Genomic DNA, 12,409 nt, shown 5'->3' on the forward strand with positions numbered 1-12,409 from the left:
GGATATTTTAGCAAAATTCTGCATGCAGTCTCAATTTGGTGTTTGTCCCATTTTGTGAATTCTTGGTTAGTGAGCGGACCCCAGACCTCACAACCATAAAGGGCAATGGGTTCTATAACTGATTCAAGTATTTTTAGCCAGATCCTAATTGGTATATCAAATATTTTGTTTCTTTTGATGGCATTGAAGGCCCTTCTTGCCTTGTCTCTCAGAATTGTTCACAGCTTTGTAGAAGTTACCTGTGGTGCTGATGTTTAGGTCAAGGTATGTACTGTTTTTTGTGCCCTCTAGGGCAATGGTGTCTAGATGGAATTTGTATTTTTGGTCCTGGCAACTGGACCTTTTTTGGAACACCCTTGTTTTGGTCTTACTGAGATTTACTGTCAGGGCCCAGGTCTGGCATAATTTGTGCAGAAGATCTAGGTGCTGCTGTAGGCCCTTGGTTGGTGACAGAAGTACCAGATCATCAGCAAACAGTAGACATTTGACTTCAGATTCTAGTGTGGTGAGGCTGGGTGCTGCAGACTGTTCTAGTGCCCTCGCCAACTCGTTGATATATATGGTGAAGAGGGTGGGGCTTAAGCTGCATCCCTGTCTCACCGCACGACCCTGTGAGAAGAAATGTGTGTGTTTTTTGCCAATTTGAACCTCACACTTGTTGTTTGTGTACATGGATTTTATAATGTCCCAACACCACTTTCCATCAATTTGTATAGCAGACCCTCATGCCAAATTGAGTCAAAGACTTTGCCTTTGTTTTGGTTTGTTTGTTTGTCAATTAGGGTGTGCAGGGCGAATGCGTGGTCTGTCGTATGATCATTTGGTAAAAAGCCAATTTGACATTTGCTCAGTACATTTTTTTCACTGAGAAAATGTACAAGTCTGCTGTTAATGATAATGCAGAGGATTTTCCCAAGGTTGCTGTTGACACATATCCTATGGTATTTATTGGGGTCAAATTTGTCTCCACTTTTTTGGATTGGGGTGATCAGTCCTTGATTCCAAATATTGGGAAAGATGCCAGAGCTAAGGATGTTGTTAAAGAGTTTAAGTATAGCCAATTGGAATTTGTTATCTGTATATTTTCTAATTTCATTGAGCATACCATCAACAGGCTTTTTTGGGTTGGAGGGTTTTTATTTTGTCATGTAGTTCGTGCAAGGTAATTGGATAATCCAGTGGGTCTTTAATAGTTGATTCTAAGATTTGTATTTGATCATGTATATGTGTTTGCTGTTTGTTCTTTGTTATAGAGCCAAAAAGATTGGAGAAGTTTTTTATCCATTTTGGATAGATTTGAATTCATTTATTTTAATTTGATTTATTTCACCTTGGTTGGCAGGAACGGGCAGCGATCGGTTGAATAGCATGCATTTAGTTTAGTACTTGCATTTAAGAGCAGTTGGAGGCCACTGAAGGAGTGTTTCATGGCATTGAAGCTCATTTGGAGGTTTGTTAATAGTGTCCAAAGATGGGCCATATGGGCCGTATATGGGCCGTATACAGAATGGTGCCGTCTGCATAGAGGTGGATCAAAGAATGACTCGCAGCAAGAACAACATCATTGATATATACAGAGAAAAGAGTTGGCCCGAGAATTGAACCCTGTGACACCCCCATAGAGACTGCCAGAGGTCCGGACAACAGGCCCTCTGATTTGACACACTGAACTCTATCTGAGAAATAGATAGTTAACCAGGCGAGGCAGTCATTAGAGAAACCAAGGCTGTTGAGTCTGCCAATAAGAACACGGTGATTGACAGAGTCGAAAGCCTTTGCCAGGTCGATGAAGACGGCTGCCTTTTATCGTTGGCGGTTATGATTTAATTCTTCATGTTGTTGTTTGTTTAGTGGTTTCCGATTTTCCCAGAAGTGGTTAAGATTCAATGGATTCTTCAATTACATTGAGCTGATTTCAGAAGTGCTGTTCCTTCTTTTTCCGTAGTGTATTTAGGTATTGTTTTAGGGATTCACCATAGGGAAGGCGTAGACTCAGCTTTTCTGGGTCTCTATGTTTTTGGTTGGACAGGTTTCTCAATTTCTTTCTTGCGTTTTTGCATTCTTCATCAAACCATTTGTCATTGTTGTTCTTTTTCTTCGGTTTTCTGTTTTACATTTTTAGATTTTCTACTGCCAAGTTTACACCTTCACTATTACAGTGGAACGTTTTGTCAAGGAATTTGTCTTAAATGGAGTGAATTGGTTGTTGCCTAATTGTTTTTTTGGTAGGTTTCCACACTACATTCCTTCCCTCTATAGTATTTCTTAATATTACTCAGTTCCTTTGGCTTTGAAGCCTCATGATTGTGTATTACTCTGTTCAAGTAGACCGTGATTTTGCTGTGATCTGATAGGGGTGTCAGTGGGCTGACTGTGAACGCTCTGAGAGACCCTGGGTTGAGGTCAGTGATTAAGTAGTCTACAGTACTACAGCCAAGAGATGAGCTATAGGTGTACCTACCATAGGAGTCCCCTCGAAGCCTACCATTGACAATGTACATGCTCAACGTACGACAGAGCTGCAGGAGTTGAGACCCGTTTTTGTTGGTTATGTGGTCATAGTTGTGCCTATGGGGTCATATGGGGTAGGAAAAGCTGTCACCTCCAGGCAGATGTTTGTCCCCCTGTGTGCTGAGGGTGTCAGGTTCTTGTCCGGTTCTGGCATTTAGGTCGCCACAGACTAGTACATGTCCCTGGGCCTGGAAATGATTGATTTCCCCCTCCAGGATGGGGAAGCTGTCTTCATTAAAAAGTGTTGATAGGGGACAGAATGCGGTCGGATCATCACATAATTGGCATATATATTACTCTTACAAAATTTCCACATGGGCGTGGAAATTTAATCAAAGCCTACTAGATGGTAAATTGTTTAGAACTAGGACAGAATAATTTATAATTGACTTTTTCAGACATAACATAGGTACAGAAGATCCCCTTATTGTACGGGACACTTTTAAATGTGCCTTTAGAGGCCATGCAATTCAGTACTCATCTATAAAACAAAAGTCATTTATATCAAAAGAGTACATATTAACAAAGGAAATTGAAGGACTAACAGTACAGTTTGATAGCAATACAAACTGTACCATAGAGGCACTAAATAAGTTAAAGGAAAAACAAAAAAAAATTAAGGAACTTGTTCAAGAAAGATCCCGTGTAATATATTTTTAAAAAGCGAACTGGATGGAATATGGGGGAAAATGCACCAAATTATTTTTCAATCTTCAATATAGAAATGCTACCAAAAAAATGTATTGAAACTTGTTACAAATGATGGAGTCATGCATGATTCACCAAATTATATTTTGAAAGAGGAAATAAAGTACTTTAAGAATATGTTTTCGTTTCAGTCTCTTCCATCTCCACTAACTGAAACTAATTGTATGGATTTTCTTCCTAATAATAATGTCAAAATAACATCTATACAGAAAGTCTCATGTGAAGGCCAAATTACAGAGGAGGAACTTCTTGATGCAATTAAGACCTTTAAGGCTGGGAAAACTCCAGGGCTGGATGGCATACTAGTGGAAGTATACAAAACATTTTTTGATATACTCAGAGGACCATTATTAGCATGTTTTAAACCACTCCTATATAAATTGTAAATTATCAGATAGGAGACCTCTTACACTCCTGTGTTGTGATGCAACAATCCTAGCGAAATGCTTGGCGCATAGAATTTAAAAAGTATTGTCAGATATTATTCATCCTAATCAGACAGGTTTTTTACATGGATGATACATTGGAGATAATATAAGACAAGTACTAGAAACAATAGAATACTATGGAATATTGGGGACACCAGGCCTGGTTTTCATAGCTGATTTTGAAAAGGCTTTTAATAAAGTACGACTGGAGTTTATATATAAATGCCTAGAATATTTACATTTTTGGGGAATCTCTTATAAAATGGGTTAAAGTTATGTATAGTAACCCTAGGTGTAAAATAGTAAATAATGGCTCAGAAAGTTTAAAACTATCTAAAGGAGTAAAACAAGGTTGTCCACTATCGGCATATTTATTTATTATTGCCATCGAAATGTTAGTTGTTAAAATTAGATCAAAAAATAATATTAAGGGATAAGAAATCCATGGCTTAAAAACGAAGGTGTCATTGTATGCTGATGATTCATGTTTTATTTTAAAACCACAATCAGAATCTCTCCACGGCCTCATAGAGGATCTAGATACTTTTGCTATCCTCTCTGGATTAAAACCAAATTATGATATTATGTATTGGATCACTAAAAGAATGCTAATTTTACATTACCATGTAGTTTACCAATGAAATGGTCTGACGGAGATGTGGACGTACTCGGTATACAAATCCCAAAGGAAATAAATGATCTCACTCCAATACATTTGTATAGAAAGTTAGCAAAAATAGATAAGATCTTTCTACCATGGAAAGGAAAATACCTGTATATTTGTGGAAAAATCACCCTGATTAACTATTTAGTCATATCACAGTTTACCTGTTTGCTTATGGTTTTGCCTACACCTAGTGACCTGCTTTTTAAATTATATGAACAAAAATATTACATTTTATTTGGAATGGAAAGCCATACAAAATTAAAAGGGCCTATTTATATAAGGAATATGAATTTGGAGGGCAGAAATGATTAAATATTAAAGCATTAGACCTCTCACTAAAAGCATCAATCATACAAAAGTTATATTTAAATCCAAACTGGTTCTCTAGTAAATTGATAGGAATGTCTCATCCTATGTTCAAGAATGGCCTTATTCCCTTTATTCAGATAACAACTGCTCACTTTTGGTTGTTTGAAAAGGAGATCATTTCCAAAATATTGTTATTTTTTAAACAAGCCTTAGAAAGTTGCTTGCACTTTCAGTTTAATCCACCTGAAAAGACAGAACAAATAATACAACAACTAAAATATACTAATTGATTAAAAAAACATATTTTTCGAATACATTTATAAAAAGGTATAATTTTATGATATCATAAATAGGACTCGTGGAATTATGTCACACATGCAGCTAACACAGACATATGGAAATGTCTGCTCTATCCAAAATTACAACCAACTAATTGCAGCATTACAACAAAGATGGAAGAAGCAAGTAGAAGGGGAAAAGTAAGGAACTTGTATGTCGGCCCTGTATTAAAGTACGTACATGGTTAAAGAAAAGTGTGATAAATAAAAACATACATCAATTTCATTTAAGGACCAAAAAACTGACAGCTGTGCCATATAAATTGCAAAATAGTTGGGAAGAGATTTTCGTTGTACCCATTCCATGGCACATGGTTTATGAATTGATACACAAAACAACACCGGATTCAAAACTTCACATTTTTCAATTTAAATACTATACATAATTCTTGCAACCAATAGAATGTTATATATATGGGGGATACAATCTTCCCAGCTCTGCAGATTTTGCTGTGAAGAGGCAGAGTCATTAAATAATTTTTTTAGGTATTGTCCATATGTAGCTAGTTTTTAACCTAGAACTAACGCTGCAGATAGCAATACTGGGTGATATGAAAAGCCACAGTCAATCAATCAATAATATAATAATTCTTTAACCAAATATGTTTATTTTTAATTTACAATCTGCCAAAGCTATGAGAATAGAAAGGTTCAGTACTTTTGTGAAGCATCACAGCACAGTTGAAAAATATATGGCAAATAGAAATCCAAAATGGAGGGGTTGAATGGAGCTGAAGGGTGGGACTAATAACAAGATAACCAATGGAAAGCATACGGGGTCTGTAAAATGTATATAGGTTCAGAAATGTTGTGAAATAACACAGTTACAAATAGAAATCAAACTGGATGGACTTCAGAAATAGAGGAAGGACTAAAACCAAAATAAATATAACTATTTTAAAACACATTGTGTCTGTAAAATGTGTATAGGATGTATATACTGACGGTAGAAGCCTAAGTGTTATTGTTTATTAGTTTACTCCAATTGGGGGAAGGGTGGTAGGGTTTGTTGGGAATAATAAAGGTGTATTCAAAAAAGTATGTATATCTATATAGGTATGTGTATGTATATATGTGTATATATATGTATATGGATATACTGTATATATATTTAGTGGGGGTTGGGTTTGTTTGCCCACTCATGTGCTCGGCGTATGTGTGACTTCCATGTTGAGGCCCTCTTTGTGGGAGTGGGGGGCATGTGGTGGGCAGGAGGGGCATAGGTCTGATCTGAGGGGGCCTAAATGGGGTGTGGGCATGGTTGACTTGGGGGGGTGTTGATTGTTTGGGGTGGGTGGATGTGGCTGGTGGTGTTGTGGTCTGGATGTAGGTTCTCTCAGCGTGGGTCCTCGGGGGGACCAGCATCTCGCCCAGACCAGCATCTTGCATCTTGGGTGTCTATTGATGTGTTGCTTCTGTGTGAAGTGTTGGGGCTGCGTTTGAGAGCGATGTCCTTTAGGGTCAGGGCGAAGGTGGGCACTGCTGCCTTGTATAGGTGGACCTGGTCGTAAAGGCTGTTCAAGTCCAGGGTGGACTGTGCCTCAAAACATTTGGCTTTGAGGCACAGTCATTGGAAATACTTGGGTTTACCTGCTGTATGGCAGAAGGGTGGAAGTCTTTTCATGGTAGCAGGGTGGAGAGTAGAAGGGTGAAAGTAGAAGAAGCTTCTTCAATCACTCCCTTGAGTGCTGTGGCCACCCTTTCTTGCTGTGCTCTCAGGTTGTTTGTGCCTGTGTGTATTATTATATGGCTGGGTGACCCTAGTTGTCCTCAGACAGAAGGTCTAGGGCGCACTGGGTGTTTGGACACCAGAGTTTAGACACTCTATGTTTGGGAATTTTTATTTATTTTTATTGTATATATTTCCCTCTTGAGTCCAAGAGGAGGGGGTTGTCAGGAGGACTATCTTGGTGGCTGACAATGAGGGGTGCTCAGAGGGGGTGGGATCCCAGGGGCTTGGGCTTCTTCATTTGTCTGTCCCACTGAGTTGTTGACGCTATGGTCAGGGTCTGGGGTGGACCACTGCTGTGGTGTCGAGACTTTTGTTGGGAGCTGAGGTGGGCTGTTCTGTTGGCTTCTCTGCTGGGGTGGCCACCTTTCTAATGGGTTGTTCTCGGTCACACACCATCCCCCTCACCCTCCCCTCCAGCAGTCTGATCCTCTCCTCTAGTGCTCCGTTCTTCTCCTGCTCCTGCTCCTGCTCCTGCTCCTGCTCCTGCTCCTGCTCCTGCTCCTGCTCGTTCTCCTGTATATGTTGCCTCACTACAGTCCAGAGTGCAGATCTGTCTCTCTCCACCTCCAGCTCTCCAGGTCTAGTAAAGGGGGTGTTGTTGTGCTGGACTGTTGTCTGGGTCTATGCTGACTGTAGTGTAATCACCTGCTGTTCCAGCTCTAACTGCCCTCCCTCTAGCTGGGTGAATTTATCTTTCATTTCAATGAGGGAGTAGTACTCTGTGTTCGGAGGTTGACTTTCCTCTTGGAGTTGCTCGTCTGTGGGTTTATGTAATGAAGAGGTCTGATCTGACCCGTTCAGGGTGGGGGTATTTTTCTCAAGGGAGAGCTTCTCCTGCTGAGCTATTTCTTTGATTAGGTGAAAGTCCAGGTGAAATTGTTTGCAGTTGCCCTGTACCAATACTGTTCCAGACTTATAGAGATTTATATTAGCTGACTCAGAGTCCTTGTTGTCTAGTATCCTGAGTTTCCACCCATAGGTAACACCCCTCTGTTTGTTTGACAGAGCATTTGCTGTATAGCTTGGGAATAATCATCTTTGGTAGTTGTAAGCCTTCCAGGTAATTCTGTAATTCTGTCCAAAATCAGGTTGTACGTTTTGAGTTTCGATTTGGAGTGAAGGTTATGTTGTGTTTGTTTGTATCCTGTATATATGTCCTTGCTGTAAAATCCAAGTTTATCTAACTCTAAATCTATATATATTTTTAAGAACTGCAGAAAAATGCAGAAGCTCATCTGCTCATGAACCCCCCCCCCTCTCTCTCTGAGCAAAGTTGTGTACTTTTTTAAGTCCCTTGGCTGTCTTCCTGAATGGTGGCAGTGCCATTGTGCCAGGGGATGATTTGTTTACCAGCACATCTGTGTGTCTTCATTAGGTCTGGCACACAGTGCTCTGCTAAGGTGGTGCCAACACTACAGGGCTAAGATTGGCAGCCATCTCAGGTGAAAATTACATCTGGGACAGAGACTGCCAACAGGAAGCATGCATGAACATGCACACACACACACACACACACACACACACACACACACACACACACACACACACACACACACACACACACACACACACACACACACACACACACACACACACACACACACACACACACACACACACACACACACACACACACACACACACACACACACACACACACACACACACACACACCACATTGGATCATGAGGGACATTCCTTTCTGACAGATATGTTCACATATTCACACATTTTTCATTAGCCACATACTGAGAGGAGAGTGTACGGAAGGTCAGGTCAGCTTGCTGATTGGACAAGGACACAATTAGCCACTCAAGCCATGCTAGGAGGAACTTGCATCGACATCCCAGAGTATTGATAGAAAATGGTCAGCCATATATACAGATTTGTTGGGAACCCACACAGATAAGGTTTTAGATAATGGTCTTAGGGTGTCTCCAGCTTCCTCTGTTCTTCAATCACTTTCTTACTTGTGTTAATATCACTTCAGAGTCTGTCATGGAAAGAGCAGGTGTTCCTAGTGTTTTGTACACTCAGAGTACTTGTTTATGAGTCACCCCAATAAGGTTTAGAAAATCACAGATCAGTCACAGAGTTTAACTTAATGGTTAAGGGCTCTCGAGTGGCACAGCGGTCTAAGGCACTGCATCTCAGTGCTAGAGGCGTCACTACAGACCCTGGTTTGATTCCAGGCTGTATCACAACCGATTGGGAGTCCCATTGGGAGTCCCATTGGGCGGCGCACAATTGGCCCAGCATTGTTAGGGTTTGGCTGGGGTAGGCCGTCATTGCAAATAAGAATTTGTTCTTAACTGACTTGCCTAGATAAATAAAAAATAATTAGTTTTGAATTCTGAGCTTTGTTCTGAAACTGTTCAGTGGTGTTGTTTACATCTATGCGGTTGCAGTGTGAGATCCTAATGATGTATTTTGGTTTAAATGAACCTTTTCTCATCATGCTTTGAGTGGGAAGGTTGGTTGAAGGGATATAAAAAAATAAAAAATTTAAAAAACAATTATAAAGTTCCTGGCAAGTGTTGATATCAAAATCAAACAGCTAAGCTGGGGTATACTCAGAGGGTGTTGTATTTTGTTAACATGAAATATACAACATTAAGAAAACAGACAGGCGTGTTAGACCTATAAGCCGGCTTCATCTGTGAGACGTGCACCACACTATCCAAATTGGTTTTGTTGGGGACCCAATTAGAGAAGCAGAGGGTTTGAATTCTCATCTTCTACTGTGCCAATCACAATAATGCAGTTGTGCCTCAGAAATTAAGTCCAATTTACTGGGACAATTAAACCAGCAAAATCTCTGCATTCATTTTGGTATTCCCTCAGTTAAGTAACAGACAGCATGTCAATACGATGTCCTCGGTAAGACATAAAATAAACCTCTACTTCACTCCTTTAATGTCTTCCAACAGAATTCAGGTAAGCTGATAGAGAGCCTGGAACACTTGATCCCAATTTGATACTGGAGTTGTTAGACTGGTAGACTGCGGGAGCCAAGGGGCAAAGGTAAATTTAGTTGAAGGATCAGATCCTCCAACCTATCAGAGCTCTTGCAGCATGTTGTCCACCCAATCAAAGGATCAGTGTATGAATATATTACTGAAAGCATAAGCTACAGCTAGCTAGCACTGCATTGCATGTTGTGAGTGGTCGACTCAGAGACAGAAAGAAAATAGTTGAACAAATTAATTTATTCCTAAATGAAGGAGAAGCAAGAGTGAAATAGAGAGATTATCTTTTTTTTCACTTACTTAGCTAGAAAATGCAGCTAGCTAGTTTATCCTAACACCCTGCTCAAAGAGTGGGATGCTATGTTAGCTAGCTGGCTAGGACTATCCAACACAACACTGGAACTCTGCCATGTCAAGGTTAGCTTTTGGTTTTACAAATGTATTGCCACCGGGGCCCGCTGGTGTTACTGCTTACTGACTGTACACTAACGCTACTGCATGATTGTAGCGGTTTTACTAATGCGTTAGTTCCATTAGCTATGCTGACTATGACGTTACTTTAGCTATTATGTGGACAACAATATAGGCTGTGTGTAGCGGTTTGGCTTGGAAAGTTTTTTTCGCCTGGTCACATACAGCTGAGGTGTTGTGCATTGAAGTCCACAAGTGAAGGGAAGAGGTGAGTGGAGGAGAGCGCATAACGTAGATGAGAGAAGGAATACAACGTGGCTGTTATGAAACGGTTTACTCTGTTTATGCATGATAAGGGGTGTATTCATTCCGTCGATTCTGTTCAACAACGTTTCTTAAACAGAAGCAAGTGGAACAAAACGGGGATAAACATACCTGAATTGGAGAAAGAGAAAGAGAACCTTGATTACATCCATTATCAGCTAGATGCAGGCAAGAGTGTGCAAGGCAGTATTGAATGTCAATGTCTGTCCATGTCTGTCATATCAAATGTGTCTCTCAACCTGCATGCACCTACATTGTAAACTTTCATTCAGACAGTAGGCTAGGTTATAGCAACCTCATAATGGGTATAGGGAAAATGTGAGTATCATTTAATACCCTAAACCTATTGCTGTTACATTTAACTGGGTGAATGGAATATGAATGACAGTCATCTGATATGCTGTAATAGAAATAAGTCCATGCTCATGAAAAACAAATCGTCCTGTCTCATCTGAAACGGCACTGATCGCCACTGGTATAAATCCAGAATATCTTCACCCCTTCGACTTATAATAGTGTGTGTGAGAGAGATAGAGGGGAGAGTAAGGAGTATACTCTCCTCTAAAGTTATACAAGAGCAATAACATGATGTCTATTCAATTATGTCACCACATCAGATGTGGGGTATCAGCTTTAGGGGAACAATATCAGACACACACATTATTTTTGTTGTAATGTTTGTACTCTTTTGTGTTGTTTTGTTTGTATATAGTTGTATTTTACATTTGTGTCACTGTTTTGTGTATCAGTGTCTTGTTACTTGTCATGTTTTGTGTTTTTGTGGACCTCAGGAAAAGTAGCTGCTGCCTCTGCAAAAGCGGATGGGGATCCGAATAAACCAATAAATCGAAACTGAGAGATTATGAGAATTATTACAATAGAACGTTGATGTGATCATCTAATTTTCATTCTCATCATATCGATGTCACAAAGGATACCTGACTTGGAATGTTGACCTTTAACATGCAAACGTGTTTGTTAGTTCCAATTCTACATTTTGGAAACAATAATTCTTCTTTTCTTTTTGACAATGAAGAAAGCAAGGGGATGAAATGTATTCTTTGTGTGCCATTGTCTGGGGGTTATGAATAACCTGACAGGCCTCAATAGGCAATACCAGCCTCAGCCGAATTCACAAACCAATCACCTCAGCTCCGGCCTGGCCCAGTACCTAGACTCCAACCCCACTCTGATTATCGATCTCCAGAAACTTGGCCTGACTTCTGACTGCTTGGAAGAGCCTGAAGAGATACTGTTTATGGAGGTGTGGGACCTTGGGAAAGACAGAGGAGACCAACGCTACAAGGCCAGGTGGTTCATTACTGGAGAGCACGAAAATGTGCTGGACGAGGGCACCTGGCTGGTGAAACCACAGAAGAAAGACAATCCTGTTAGGTGAACAATTATCTTCAGCTCACAATTTATAAATGTGTGTTTGTAAAAAAAGTAAAAGATTTTATTCCATCATAAAAAAATATTTGTTCATTCCTTTTATCATTTAATACTCCATCCATCTATCCAAACTGGAATAAAGTTTAAGAATACTCCTGCAGCTGGATGAGGGCATCTGGCTCTAGAACGAGGACAACTACTGAAAACGCACAACGATGAATAATGATGGACCTAACAACTTGAATTTTTATTGTTTTTTAACAAGATTGTTTTTAAGCATACTTCCATTGTCCTTCAAATACTACTAGCCTACTACTGTACTGCACTCAATACTAATGCTACTACTGTACTGCAGTCAGTACGAATACTACTACTGTACTGCAATCAGTGCCAATACTACTAATGTACTTCAGTCAGTGCCAATACTACTGATGTACTTCAGTCAGTACCAATACTACTACTGTAATGTAGTTAATACTACTACTACTGCTACTACTGTACTGCAGTCAGTACTAATACTACTACTGTAATGCAGTTAATACTACTACTGCTACTACTGTACTGCAGCCAGTACTAATACTACTATTGTACTGCAGTCAGTACTAACACTACTACTGTAG

General features: G+C 39.9%; 1 long non-coding RNA gene across 1 annotated transcript; it reads left to right on the forward strand.

Annotated features, from left to right (window-relative positions):
- Window positions 1-9,828: 9,828 nt before the first annotated feature.
- LOC124040742 lies at window positions 9,829-11,872 on the forward strand. The gene is made up of 2 exons (XR_006839780.1): window positions 9,829-10,079; window positions 11,189-11,872. It is a non-coding gene; the product is annotated as an uncharacterized LOC124040742 (long non-coding RNA).
- Window positions 11,873-12,409: the final 537 nt, after the last annotated feature.

This window comes from Oncorhynchus gorbuscha, linkage group LG08 (genome assembly GCF_021184085.1).
Source record: "Oncorhynchus gorbuscha isolate QuinsamMale2020 ecotype Even-year linkage group LG08, OgorEven_v1.0, whole genome shotgun sequence".
NCBI lineage: Eukaryota > Metazoa > Chordata > Actinopteri > Salmoniformes > Salmonidae > Oncorhynchus > Oncorhynchus gorbuscha.